The following is a 14,518-nucleotide window of genomic DNA, read 5'->3' as shown; positions in this document are numbered from 1 at the left end:
GATCCTTTTTTGTACCAGATGGACACAGCTCTGACCCAGGGCATATGACTTCTTGCTGAATGCAGCCCTTGCTGACCCCTAGGCCAAATGCATTTTGTGCTTGCACAGGGCTATACTGTGGCTTACTTAAATCTCCCAATTTTATCTAACTTTCTCACTTTCTTAGGTATCTCTATTCTTGAGTTCAAATAGACTGACTAGATTTGCCTCTATTGACTTGCCAGAAATTCTATCTCAAGTACATTGTGATTTTTGTAGTTTCAGTCAATATATGCAAGAAGTGGTCGCAGGTAGACTATCTTACAAAGTGTGTGAATTTCTTCCTCTAGTTAACTCCAATTTTGCTTTCTCTATTTGTTGTGGCAGATCTCCTCCTAACAATTTAGACAGTTTTATAACCATCTAAAAGCTCCACTCCTGATATGGAATCCTCCTTACTAGTCATAATGCTAGAATTTGTAGTCACATTTGTTCATTGCCATCAATTTTCCCTGGAGACAACCTTGCAACCAGAAGGATTTTTCAAATGTCCACATTCCCTCTCATCTCCAGGAAACTGTAGTAAATAAACTTTTCTCAATTTCTACGAAACAAATAACCATCAAATATGTTTTAGAAAGGTCAGAGTTTTCAAATATTTTGAAGAAATCATATATTGTAGATGTCCAATAATAATAATAGTAATAATAATAATAATAAACCAATGAACAAGAGACCTATGATGTGATGTGAATTAAAAATTTAATAGATTTTTTGATTTATGTCAAAATATATGGTATGTCGAAAGACCATGGATTTCTGGACTGTGTTACTTTTATCATAATAAAAAATGCCAGTAAATGTGCCACTGAAAATTAAGTAATGAAAAGATGTGGCATATGAAAGAAAATGTTAAAACAGTAGTTTTTCTTCTAGCTATCACATTTCATTTAGATACCAATTGTCTATAATTGCAAATCTCTCAATCAAAATGTCAACAAATGGCTACCAGTGTTGGAGAAAAATGTCTCTAAGGCGAATAGGAATATTAATTACCAAAGCTGTATCAAGAGACCTATGATTGGTTTATTATTTTATTAGGATTAATAGTATGTACAACATTGGAGAATTTGGCAGAAATAAAGACCCAAGTCTAATGCATCCTCAAGAACATTTTAAGTGTGATACTACTCTGAAAATTTTTTTCCTTTGCTCAAGTATTTCATCACATATACTCCAGCAATTTTCCCACCTCATTCTTAGAGACATTTCCAATTCATCCGGAAGAAGGGGTGAAAGATGGGAGAGGAATACCCACTTTCTCAAGTTGCCCTGCCTTTGTCAGTATATCACAGTCTTAATATCTCAGACATGGGCTATTATGTGCTTAAAAATGTCATAATTTTTTCCTTTTTTGACACTGCTTTTGTAGAAGAAAACTACTGAAGTGTTTGAAAATGGTCCTGAGAGATCTTAACAAGCTCGTTTGTAACTACTGTGAGCTACAGAGATACCCAAAGGATAGACTGTTTATACAGAGGTACTTGCTTTTTTTTTTTTTTAATAATAAAAACCACTATATTTCTATGAGTTACATATATGGAGAGTGTTACATATATATGCATTAAGGATAAATTTTACTTAATATGCTTTTTAAAGTAATAAAATAAAAACTATGATATTGTAGAAACAGAAAACTAGTTTTAGAAATTCTATTTTATGGGGGGGTGAAATGGGTAAAGGGGATCAAATATATAGTAGTAAATACACAATAGAATATACAGATTTTAAATTATACTGTACAACTGAAAATTATATAATTGTATTAACCAATGTTACCCCAATAAACTTAATAAAAAAATTTATTTTATGATATAAAGGTGAAAATAGTTTCCTGTAATTTTTTAAGCATAAAATGCATTTTAAAAATAATAAAATTTATTTTTATTGAAAAATGAATGATTAATACCCATAACTACGACAATGATAAATTTTTCCAGTATTTTTTAAATGTATTATCATCAGAAGATTATAATTCCCAGAGTTGGCTGTTGAGGACATTATTTCACATTGTAATATTCCCTTTTCTGAACAAACATTTCACATCTGCATGAGAAATATATTCTTTAGTACTATCATTTCCTCCTCTAGTCCTACTGGTACCAGACCCCAATATTTTTGAGTCCATCTGCCTGTGAGCACTGGCCCAAAGAAATGCCCAGCAGAAGTTTGCAGTATAGAAAGAAAAATAATTTAATATTGGATCAGCCAATCTGGAGTGAGAAGCTAATGCTTGAGACTGGACTCCCCAGTGGTGAGTAGGTTACAGATTATATAGGGCAAAATCACAAGACATTATGGGTTAGAGAGTTCAAGGTCATGCTGGGAGCTGATTGATCAGAGGTAAGGTATGAATAATAAATCATTTCTCAGGTCTAGAGGACAGTTTTGAGGTCTGTTCTGGCATCCTTCCATCTGGCATCACAGAAAAGTAGTCAGGGGGTCATTTTACCTTAAGGCTCAGGAGCTGAAACAAAGGTCAAGATGTTATCTTTAGCTTGCCAGAGTTCCAGACTTTTTGACCATTTATTAAATTTGGGCTACTGTCTTTTGCCTTGGAGGTTGCAGATTATTTGGGGGAAAGGCTAGGTCTCTGAGGGGTAGAAATATATAGAGAGATGACTTCTAGAGCTAGAGTTTAATATTGAATTTAATCAAAGAAATAAGAACCATTGGTCTCACTACTCTAACGCTAGAAAACAGCAAATTTTATGAGCTACTAATAGTTCAAGATAAAACAAAACCGTCTCTCTGTGTCTTTCTGTTGTTCTGTTGCTCTTTCTCAGTGTAGCACGCATAGTGTTTACACCGCACCTACTCTCCAAAACATACGACCCTTAGAGAATCTTTGTTGGATTCTTTCTTCCTTGACACAAAGGGTAATTGGAGCTTTACATCTATTGAAAGACCTTTTGGGATACTGTTGTAGTGGGCTGGAAGGTGATCCCCACGGATTTCAGATCCTAGTCTCTGGATCTTATATGGTAACAAATGCTTTTGCAGATGTAATTAATTTAAAGATTTTGAGATGAGATTATCATGGGTTATCTGAGTAAGGCCTAGATGCATCACATGTATCAAAAAAGTGAGACAGAGGGAGAGTTGATACACACTTAGGAGAAAGTTATATGAAATGGTGGCAGAGATTGTAGTGATAAACCACAGGCCAAGGAATATGGACTTCTACCAGAAGCTGAAAGAGGCAAGGAAGAGAATCTCCCTTAGAGCTTTGAAGTGGACCAAAGTTTTGCCACCCTAAAACTGCCTTTTGAGATATTGATTTTAAGCTGGTGGTTAAGAAACAAAAGACTCAGAGAGAACCTTTGACACTCCCCTTTTCCTGCCTACCAGATTCAGATGTAAAGACCTGCTCCAGGAAAGAAATCTTAGGATATTCAGACTACTGATGGGAATATCATTTAAGAAAACATATTTAAAAAATTATTTAGCAGTAGCTCTTAAGAGTAATAAAATATTTATATTCTTTGACCTAATAATTCTACTTCTGGGAATCTCTCTTAAGAGAATAATTTAAAATGAAGATGCTTTTTGCCCAAAGGTATTCATTACAGCATTATTTGATTAGAATTTTGGAAATAACTTTATGTGTTCCAAAGCAGAGAAGTAGTTAGATATAGTATGTTAGGGTCTTTTTTTTTTTTTTTAACAGTTGTTGGGTGTGGTGTATTAATTAAAAATTGCATTTGGTAGAGCAAAAAGAATAGCTGAGGTAAAAATATGGATATTAGCAAAAAAGGAATCAATATAATAATATCAGAAAGAGAATGCAAATGTACTGCAAGGCTTAGCTTTGTGCAAAAGTCACTAAATGTACATGGTAGGTTAAATAAAGGCCCCCAAATATGTCTACTTCTTAATCATTGGAACTTGTTAACATTGCCCTTGTGGCAAAGAGATTTCGCAGATGTAATTAAATTAAGGATTTTGAGATGGGGGATAATCCTGGAACATGCAGGTAAATCAATCTAATGACAAAAGTTTTTATAAGAGGGATGAGATAGAGTCAGAGTCAGAGAAGAAGACATGTGATGGAAGAGACAGAGATTAAAATGATGCACTTTGGGGATAGAGGAAGGGCCAGGAGTCAAGGAACACAGACAGCCACTAGAAGCTGAAAAAGGCAAGAAAATAGATTCTCTTCAAACTGTCCAGAATGAACGAGTTTTACCGACATTTTGACTTTAGCCCCCTAGAACCAATTTTAGACTTTTGTCCCTCAAAACTATTAATTCACTTTTTGTTTTTTAAGCCATCAAGTTTGTGCTAATTTGTTATAGCAACAACAGAAAACTAATACAAATAGACAAGCATGCCAGTGAAGACTTTAACATGAAGATTTTTACTCTTCTAATCAATTCTCCCCTCACACAGGAATATCATGTGATTTATTAAATATGTGTAAAATTATACATGTGCAAGATTTATTGGAGATAATCAGTGTTCTGATTACAAAATATGTGTGATAATTGCATAGAATATCAGGTAGCACGTAGGAATGATGGAATATTGTGTGTAGATGTCCTTGATGAACCTCTAAGAATGTGAACAAGCTAAGTCATGTAGCATTAAGTGCTCTTTTAGGCTCTCCAGATTAGGTGTTGAATAAGTAACTTGAAAGCAGCAGTCTCTAACCTTTTTAGCACCAGGGACTGGTGCTCCTATGAGAGTCTAATGCCTGATGATCTGAGGTAGAGCTGAGGCGGTGATGCTAGCACTGGGGAGCTACTGCAAATATAGACGAAGTTTTGCTCACTAGCTGGCCGCTCACCTCCTGATGTGCGGCCCTGTTCCTAACAGGCCACGAACTGATACCAGTCCATAGCCCAGGGATTGGGGACCTCTGATTTAAAGTATATAAATATTTTCATTAATTTCATGACCTCAAAGTGGCCATGGAAGCCTAGAAAGTATCTAGATACTAAACACTCATAAATTGAGTTGTTTACAAACCATGAAAATATGATTATAAAGTGATTATATCAATTATTATATTTTATTAAATCATTATTTGACATTAAATGAAAAGCAGATAAAATTATATGTACAAATAATCTCAACTAAATTATAAATATGTATAGATAAAACACAAAGGGAAGATGTAAGTTAATCTCTTCGAAGAGAATGAAATTATCAGTGATCTTTGCTACTTAATAATATATTAGCTTTTTTGCCCAATTATCTAAAATTATTATGTATTGGATAGTCAAAAATTATAAGTCAATAAAGCACTTAATGACTTAGTTATATTTGTGCAACAAAGTTCTACAAATATATTTGCTTTATAATTAATAGCTGTATTGAGACAGAAGATAATTGCAGAATTTATTTTATTAAACCTCTTCCAGGAAATCAACTTCATAGCCACCAACAATGGGTATTTTAGTAGTCCATGTCTACAAAAAGTTGGAACCTCAGTCATCTGAAAACAAAATATACAGCAAAATTTAAAAAATTAAAATGTAATAAATTCCTATTGCCAGAAGCTAGCATCTAAGTATTTCATATAGTAACTTGTTTGTTCTTGGGATAATTCCATGACTGTTGTTACCCTTATTTAGCAGATGAGGAAATTGAGGGGCAGAGAGATTAGTAGCTTCTTGAAAGTTTCTGCAGCTAATTAATGGTAGAGTCATAATTCAAACTCTGGCAGTGTAACTCCAGAGCCATACTTTAACTTAATTTTTAACTTTAAAATATTTGCAAGTACAATTATAGAGTAAAAACTTAAGAAAGTAATTTTATTTTTTTCAATTATAAAGTTTTATGGTGTATATTGGTGCTTTTGTTTGCATATAAGGTATATGAGTATTATATAAGAGTTGGTTTTGTTTTTGTCAATAATTAATTGTATAATATATATATAACATACAACACATACATACATTTATCGTACCTGCTTTTGCCCACTGGTCATCATTTCATAGCAAATATCATAAAAATATTCTGTATATATATCTGCAAGCACCACCTGTTTTGTTGAACTATGTTTGCACAGGTGTGTGTCCCTGGGCCACCTTTCTCATGCTGTGTAACAGCTTTTTAGCCTAAGGATTTGAGATTGGGACTCAGTATACATGAAAATGTAAAGTATACAAAAATGTTATGCCCTGTAGAGCTATCGAGTACTTAGAAAAACAGATACCATCGACTTATAACAGAGAAGGAATCAAGAAGTAAAGAGAACCTGTGATCAAAGGCTTTTGGGAAGCAAATGAGATGTCACCTCTCTACCCCTGCCTTCTCAAGCTGGCTTCTGATTTCTGCTCTAGACTCTCAGAAAGTGGCTTGGAATCCGCTGGATAAATATTGCTCTTTCAAGCTGTGAGGGATTCTTGTTGCTTGCATCTAAATACTCTCAGATTGAAACAATTATATTTTGGATAAGAAATGTTAATTTAAAAGGACTATAAAAAAGAATTTAAAAATAATTCCCTCCTGCAAATAATTCCCTGCCAGCAATCTTGAAAATTCTACATTCCGTTTTAAACTATTTTAACAAAAAATTTAATAATGTGCTTAAAGATAACTTGGGAGTTTGTCTGTTAGTTAGTTCTCATTAAGGAAAGTCATAGATATGTTTTGTGTTTAGTATAATATAATATGTATAAAGCAAATAATGACATTCTCATCCAGTTTTGGGAGAAGGGGATGAATTTAGAACTAACATTGATATTATTTTTGAGAATGATTAGTGGTTTTATGTCATAAGGGAAATTCGATCTGATTGAAAAAAATAGAATGTATTTGGACTATTTTATAAGTAATTCTAATACATTTTTATTACATTCTGTTTAAACCTCATCGCACAGTTATAACATTTAGAAACTAAAATTGAAAGAATTTATTTGCTTTATAATGCCCTCTAGTTTTCTTTTTATATCAGCAAATCATGTTCATATAGAAGTTAGTAAAATATAGAAAAATATTAGAAATGAATGAAAGTCATATATATTCCCTTCACAGAGAGATAAACATCTTTGATTATCTAATGTATTTGCCATCAGCCTTTGTTTCTATGTGATTGTGTAATCTCTTTGGTAAATATTGGTGGTATAGAAATAGTTTTAATAATGCTTTTATTATCACTTAATATGCTTATGAATGTTTTCTCATGTAATTATCATTTTTCTAAATCACATATATTATTAAAAGTTCTTAAAGATTAAATTCTACAAATGCTCCTAGTTTTAGACATTTATCTGGTCCAAAACTAGTATTAATGCTACAATAAATATCATTGCACATGAAAAACCTTCAACACAAGATACTTTACTTTTAACTGCTTTCGCTGTAGTTTTTTTTTTTTTTTTAGTAAGCTTTGTTTTACTAAAAGTTGGGAATGTGCATATCAGAATTCTTTCTCTTATATCGTCTAATCCTAGGAAGAATTTATATCGATTTTAGACCACTATTGTATTTAATATTGTTTTGAAAATTATGCCATACTTAACATTTGCAGAATTTGGCACGAGTTTCTACTTATTTTTGTATTTTAAAATGCTTTTTATGCCTTTATGAATAAGCGTCAAATGCTGTCATGTGTATAATTTTAAAGTAGAATTGGTGGAGAGACACAGCATATAAAAAAGGCTTGGAGCACATTCATTCTAACTGCAACCAGAGTTTATGAGTTTATGCATGGGCATAAAAATGTTAGGGAATTATTATCAGAATTTATAGACTTAATGTCACTCTAATGCTAAACATGTACTCAGTGCTTGACCATTAATTAGCTAGCCCTCAGGAAAATAAACTGTTCAAAGAAGAAAATAGTAACAGCATAGAAAAATAGAGAAATACTTAACAAATCCCAAGTTTCAAGGCATTTTAAAATGTTAAATGTTACTTGCCAATTGACATTTTGCTTCAAGAACACTGGAAGAACCATTATGCAAACAAATGTTCTGAGGTGGTAACTTTGTAAAAGTTATTAGGTAAGAAGAGGAAGTTTTTTTCAGATTCAAATTGCCTATTAACATTAATGGACAAATTCAAATAATTTAAGCATTTTTATAGTCTCAAGTGCTCCCTTTCTCTTAAAAAATAATTTCCCCACTTAAATATTATGTTAGTTCTCTATTTGTGGTGCTTTTGATACTTGGAAACATTTTTTTTTCTGCCTATTCACTTTTGGAAATTGTTATATCCAATTCTCTGCAAAAGGGGACCTAAAAGAATACTTACAGAGTATTATTTGAAGTTTGGTGGGTATCAGCAGTATGGGGAGAGAAGGGATACCTCTGTCTAGGCAATAAAAATTTTACTCAGACTCATTTTTTGTGATGTGTTCTGGAAACCTAAAGGTGTTCCACCTCGGAAATGTCAAATTCAAAACTGGACTTGCTGACAGTGGCCTTGAAACTTGCCAACTCACTCATTTGGTTAATTCCAAAAGTATATGTTTCAACCTCATCATAGCCTTCAGTATTCGGATTCCTCTACATTATCATCTTTTTAGTCATAAATATCTATCGAATGTCTACTCTACATTATACCACGTTCTGGCACTGAGAAGAAGATGCTAAATGAGATGTATAGATTATTTCCTCAAGGATATTATATTTTAGAGAGGAAAAAATTTAAAAAACGTATTAAAATTTTTGGTAGACATGAGTGGTATCAATCTAGACAAAAAAAAAAATCTAGCCAAAAAAAAAAAGGGTAGAAAGCAATGGGATATGTGCGGCTCTTTAAATAATATATAATAGTTAGCTCTTTGCCACAAAGTTGTTATAAAACAAAATAACTTCAAAGTTCTAGTGATTTATAACAAAAATATGTATAGGCTGATTGGAATTTGGTGGTCTAGGATGGGCTCACCTAGACTTGGCTCCATGCTTCAGGTTGGGGCCACTTTTCCATGTCTTTCAGTCTCCTTAAATCAGCAGCTACACACACATGCACTTTTTATGGCAAAAGGTAAAGATACAAAGGAAAAATCAATTGAGCAATCACATTCCAAGCCTTTGTTTTTGTCAGGTCGGCTAATATCCCTTTGTTCAAACAAAGTCATGTGGTCAGATTCAAAATCGAGGAGCAAAGAAATACACTCTGCCCACCGTTAGGCCATGTCAAGTTGTAGGTGTATAAAATTAATACAGTAAAGAGTTCAGACCAATTAGTCATCTACCACTTTGAGTGAAAGGAGAAAACTTTTTTGAAATTCTACACAAGACTTGAATTAGGTGAATGAACAAGTGATGTGAAAAACTGCGAGCAGAACATGTCAGACAATGGGAACATCAACTGTAAAGATTTAGAAGTTGGGACAAGTTAAGGAGAGAGTAATTCTATTGGTGTGGTAGAGTGGAGTGAGTGATAGGAAGGGTACTAGAAGATAAAGTGAATAGTTATTCAATGTCAAAATCATTGCAAATCTTGAAATATCTGGAAAAAAAGATTGAATTTTATTCTAAGTGTATTGGAAAGCCTTTGGAAAGTTCTGAGCAGGAAATAGATGTGATAAAGTGTCTGTTTCTAAAAGGCCACATATAGCTAGGTGGAGAATAGACAGTAGGGGCCCCAAAAAGGAAAGAGAAGTTAAGAGGTTTTAGAGAAAATATTAGGGAGAGAAGATAATGACTCATATTGGGGTATTAAAGGTAAAGGTGATAAGAATTATAATTCTTGACACATATTGCTTGAAATCTCAATGTAATATGATGATGGTCTGGACAAGAGATGTGGGAGAAAAATAAAAGACTCAAAGATCACTGCTGAGTTTTTAGTCTGAACAGCTTGGAAATTGGTGCGACACATTAAATGGGAAAAACTGAAGGAGGAATGATGTTGATGGCAAGGATCCAAAATTTGTTTTACATAGCATAAGTCTGAGATGTTTTTGGACATCAAAATAGATTTTAAGTGTTGGGGGAATGAGAACAAAAGAAACTGGTGCTAAAGATATAAATTTGGGAACTATCAGAAAATAGATGATATTTAAAGCCTTAAGAGTTAATGAGATCACTTGAGAATAAGAAAGGAGAAGTTCAATGATTTAGCTCTGGGTGTTTTCAAAATTATCATTCAAAAAGAGATGATAGAGCAGAAAAGTGATACTGAGGAGTAGTGGTTGGTAAGCTATATGGCTCCAAAGGTGTGTGGTGTTCTGGAACCCAAGTAAAAAAAAAGAAAAAAAGAATTTCAAGAAAGAGGGAGTGATTAACATGTGTCAAAAGCTGCTGAGAGTCAAGGAAAATGAGGACTGAGAATTATTGATATATGACGAGATGGAAATCACAGAAAAAATGTCTATGAATGAATGGGTATAAAACCTTATTGAAACAAATTAAAAATAAAGAAGGAGAAACAAGATAAGTCAGAATATTCAGCTCTTTGGAATTCTGTTAGCCTGTTAACTCCCCTCTACTTTAACATTTACTTTATTCCTTACTTTATTTCCTGTTTATACTGGATTATATGATTGCAATTTCTTATCAGTTTTAATTATCTTGCCATCTTACTTTCATATGAATACCACCCTCGGAAAAAAACCCTATATCTCGACCATTATAACTATCATCTTTTCATTTCTATATTCAAACAGTTGAGCCCTGCTGAAGGAAATAACAAATTTACATAGACTGGTGCCTTGATAAATTCATATTATCAATACCATCTGTCTTTTCCCTGTGTTCTCCTAATTATTTATCTCTCCTATTCTACAAGTTTATAACTTCTTTCATCTACACATAATTCTTTTCTTTTACAATTCTTTCATGAGAAAGAAATGTCCCTTCTTATAAGTTATCTATCTCAGTCTTATATAGCCTTTCCTTCTACTTCCTCAGTAAACTTACTCTATCAATTATCTCTTTTTTCTATATCTTCAAAATCATGCTCCTCACTGGCTCTTTTCCATGAGCATTTAAATATCCTCAGTTACTTTTCTTCATAAATGCAATACTTCTCCCATCTTTCACCAATCACAATGGTCGTATTTCTTTAGGATTGTCTCCACTCATTATAGCCATATTTTGCCTTCCATTTCCTATTCAAATTTCTGTAGTCTGGAACCCACGTTTATCTCCACTCCATTAAAACTTCCTTGTGATTGTAACTAGCAACTTTACTAAATATCAGGGCACTTTGGAGATCTAATTTTTTCCCCCTAGCACTTGACACTGTTGAACAATTACTCTTCCTGAAATCTCCTTTGTTGACTTTTGTGACATCACACAGTTTGTTCTTCTATCTTTCTGACTATTCTAAGTAAACATCATAACTGGCTATTTTCTCTTTTTTATGTGTCATATATTGGTGTTTCATGGGGTTCCACTGAGTTTTTATTATTTTGTTCCTTTGCATTCTATAACTGTATGACCTCATTCATTACCATGACTTTAAATACTATCTACATTCTGATAAATGATAGATGTATCTACCCAAACATATATATCATATCCAATAGTCTTCTAGATATCTCCACTTGGCTGTTCCTCTGAGAAGTTAAGCTCAACAGTTAAATATGCCTCTCCTCCAAGATCCTCTATGTCAGTGATTGGGACCAACATGCATCCAAATACCAAATAAGGAAAATTGGAATAAAATTGCTCCCTTTGTTTGCTCTCACTCCTCATCAAACAAGTCCTATCGATTCTATAACACTCTTAAATCTCCTGATTCATTCAATTCCATCCCTCCCCTGTGGATCTACCCATGTTTAAGAATGCTATCCTCTCTCTTCTGGATTTCTTCAACATCTTTCTGACTCAGTTCCCTACTTTCAATCTCAACTCTTCATTTGTCTATCATGCAAATATAATGCCATTACTCTGTTTCACACTTTTAAATGTCTTTGATTTTTTTTCCCCCTGATAGATCTTAAACCTTTTTGGGCTTTGTACATACTAATTTTTTTGAAGTCCTCTTCCCTATTAAGTCTTATTCTTCCAGAATCTAGCTATACCCTACTTATCTTTGAGGTTTCAACTAAGATGTCATTACTTTTTGGCTATTTCTCACTGCTTAAATTCTGACTTATTCTCTTTATAGCACTTATATTGAATTGCATAACCCATATATGATTAATTTCTTTAGTCTATATATACAGATGAAGCTATACTGACATTAACACACATTTCTTGTTTTTGCCCACTACTTATACCCATTGAAACTCTCTTGACCATCTTCTTGTCATGTTTCTGAAAATCTTTGAAATGAGTGCATTAGTCAGCAAATATTTTTCTGAAGGCCCATGATGACGCCAGGGAATACTTGAGACTTTAGGAATAGACAAGTGAAGAATATGGAATACCCACAGGATTATAAGATATTCAATAAACCTGTAAACGTAATTTCAGGTACAAGTAAATGCTAACAGCGGTTAAACTAGAAAATCTGGCAGACTAACTGGAATCCAAAGAGAGTGAAAGAGAGGGTGTCGATTTAGTTTAAAAAATTGTGAAATGAGGCCTGAATGGTGAGGAGAAGGCAACTATATAATGATCTGAAGAAAGAGTTTTGTAAGCCATAGGAATATACTAGTATCTTGGCATGAAAACAAGCTTGGCATATTTGAAGGCAGAAAGAGGCTCTCGTGACAGCAGTATCAATCAGAGGAATAAAAAGAGGAGTTCAGACAGGTGTCCGGGGCTATGTCATGCAAGGCCTTACAGGCATGGAAGGAGTTTGGATTTTATTCCAGTTGCAGTGGGAAGTTATTGAGGGAGTTGAGCCAGACAGTGATCTAGCTTGATCATTAGTTCATTAGTTTATATGTGGTAAGAGGACTGATATGTTCTCACAAATTGACCTCTATTATTTGGTCAATACATAAAGCTCTAGGTCTCTCATAGCCTTCAAAATGAAAGAGCTAAATGACAAAACTTCTTGAAATTTTTTGATTGCTTCTTAAAAACTGACTCTGCCGTATCATTATGTTAATAGACTCCCTGCTTTCTAGGAGTAAACAAAGATTTATGACACACTGTCTCAGTATTAGTCTAGGGCTCCTTCACTAGCCTTAATCTCTTTGAAGCTGGGACTGTGACTTATTCACCATTCTATTCCCAGACCTAGTACAGTACCTGAATAGAACTCAATTACTGTTTGTTGAAAGGAGAAGAATCTATGGAGGTAGAATAGAGAATTATTCTACTTGAAAGGTAAGGTACTTCAATCGAATATGAAGTGTTCTCTTCATACTATGGTCAGTTCTTCGTGGAGTCTACTTGTATGCCCCAGTAGCCATCACCCATTGTCCTTAAAGAGTGGTCCACAGCTCACTGCAATCTCCTGACATTGAGGACAAACTGCCATGTTTCCTTGAAAGATTTGAGCTTTTATTCCTTGATCTACAACTAGGTGTGTATTTACCATAGCTTGCATTTACTTAGCTCCCAATGCAGGGGGCAAAAAATTAAAGTGATCCTGCAGATTAGATTGCAAAGGCATATGTTTTTTTTCATTTGCAATTGGAAATGCAGATGACAGGATCTAGAGTTCTAAGGATAGGATGGTGATTGACAGTAATGAGTAACAGTTTGGAAAAAAGAAATATATTGCTAGAGTCACAAAACCTCTGATGCCCCAAACATTTTCCCTTTTTTAAAAATTGAACCTTTTTGTATTACCCCTTTTTTTTTGTCAGAAGAGTTGTAGGTGCCATTCTTAGCTCAGTTTCTTTTGCATTTATGCTCTTAAAAAAACAAAAGTGCCAAATACAAAAGCTCTACGTTTACATGTTCAGATGAAAGGCTGAAATCTCAAACACAGAGAGGTATTGACAGCTCTGACAGATCCATCTCTGGTTTTAACATTCAAAGTTGGTTGCATGGAAACACTAACAGTCAAAAATAACTCCCTTTGTTACAAAAAATAATGAGGAGGAAGTGAATCGAAAGGCTTTGGGATCCAAGCGAATATTACAAAAATTATTCTACAGTTTTGTACCTGACATTTTGTCTATTAATTTTCATTCTAAAATTTTCAAAATGAGCTTCAGAGAAATTTCCTTGAGAAGTTGTTAATATAAGTTTAGAACAGAAAACTGACTTTCTCACCATGGCTCTTTAAAACGTTTAATTTTTCCAACTGTACTTGAAACCCCGAGTCTTAATTCTAGCACTGCCTTCCTAGGTCAGTGAGAGTTCCACTTCAGCTTTTCAGTTCTACTTTCTCAATTCTACTGCCATCATTGTCATATAGAGAGCATACCTGCAAAAAACTCATTATTTTCAGTGATACTTAATGCCATAATTTTATAAAAACAAAAAGTAGGATGGCTAAACACTTAAAGGCAATTTCTAAGATTCAGAAAATCAACTCAGAATGATAGTTCTGTGAAACCATTAAATTGGCTGCTTAGGAAAGATTTTAGAAAATAGTTGTTTAATGAAATTTTTTATGTTCTACTGAGATTTATTGACAGCTTAGAGCAAGCCTTATTTCTCAAAAGTTTGACTTGTTTGAAAAAGTGGACATTGTCACAGTTTAAGAAGGATTAACATTCAGCAGG

Source organism: Pteropus alecto, unplaced genomic scaffold (assembly GCF_000325575.1).
Source record: "Pteropus alecto unplaced genomic scaffold, ASM32557v1 scaffold79, whole genome shotgun sequence".
Lineage (NCBI taxonomy): Eukaryota > Metazoa > Chordata > Mammalia > Chiroptera > Pteropodidae > Pteropus > Pteropus alecto.
This window is presented reverse-complemented; position numbering follows the sequence as displayed.